This window comes from Teleopsis dalmanni, chromosome 2 (genome assembly GCF_002237135.1).
Source record: "Teleopsis dalmanni isolate 2A chromosome 2, ASM223713v2, whole genome shotgun sequence".
Classification (NCBI taxonomy): domain Eukaryota; kingdom Metazoa; phylum Arthropoda; class Insecta; order Diptera; family Diopsidae; genus Teleopsis; species Teleopsis dalmanni.
The window spans coordinates 47638277-47639667 of NC_051847.1; positions in this window are offsets into that span (position 1 = coordinate 47638277).

Consider the following 1391-nt stretch of genomic DNA (forward strand, 5'->3'; position numbering starts at 1 on the left):
ACTTAAAATATCGAAAAATATACAGCGCGCGAATTTTAAATGAGAACCTCCGAAAACCTTTCGGTCACAATGTAGGTAGACTGTTGTGAGATATAGATATAACACTGTTTAATTGATAATATAACTAAATGTACTAGATTTTGAATAAAAAAATTTTAAGATCAATTGATTGCCTATATGTAATTTAACTGACATTATGAAATCTCTGAATTGAAATACAGTACTAACATCTGGTAACGGTGAAAATAGGTAAAAAAGATTGAAATGAATATAATATAAAAGGCACTATTGTTTTATTGGCTTCAAATACTCGTAAATACTAAATCCAATGACATTTTCAATTGTTAAATCTGGGATAACTTTTTTAATTGAGATTCACTTTTAGTGCAGTTTTTATTTTCGATTAGTAAATTTCAAGCGAAATGTATATTATTATTAAAGTTATTAAAGTTTTTTGACGTGAAATCGTCCAACAGCCGGTACTACGGCCAGAAGAGTCTTATTGTATCAATTTTATTATTGATTAATAAAGCCCTTTAAAGGTTTGTGGATAAAGTCCAGAACTTAATCTAGAGAAGAGATCTTAACATATTCTGGTGACAGAAATTCCATACGAAACAAGTTTTTTCTGTGCGTTATTAAAGCTGGACAGACACAAAGAGTATGTGTAGTAGTTTCCTCATCTTCGAGGCATAATCTGCATTCTGAATTAGCAGATAATCGTAGTTTATGAAGGTGATATTTCAGGCCATAATGACCTGTAATGAAATCCGTTATCAACCTTAAATTACATTTTGAGAATTCGGTTTCATCGGCGAAATGTATAACACTCGAGAATAATTTATAAGACTAGGTTAGGGCTGTCCATACCAGATGTGATCGCGGGCAGATTCAATGGTAGCAGAAACAAATACAGACGTTTATAGTTGTCTTAGAGAAAAATAAAAGAAAGTAGTTTTGACAAAGTATACCAAAAGAAAATTTGTGCAATTGTGGTAGATTAGAAACATGTCGCGGGTCCCACAAACATTAGCCGCGGGTCGTGCTTTGGACAGTTCTGCTCTAGATATTGTGTCAGAGTAGCAAGATTGCCCTGATATTAACAGTTGTTTTATATGATTTGACAAATAAAGTATGGTTTAATTCGTATAAATATCTACTAACACTACTACGAAAATGTTAGATTATTCTAAAAATGTTGGATTGTGCAACCAAATTAGACAGATTGAGAGAAAATCTAGATTGAATCTATGTCTATAACTTTAATTATATAAGCTTTCGAGACTATCGAGTGATAGTCTAGAGAGGTTTGTGCAAGCTTTAATATGTATACATATAAAACCAAAGAAGGTGGTAAAAAAGGAATATTTTAAATTAAAGGTAAAAGAGCA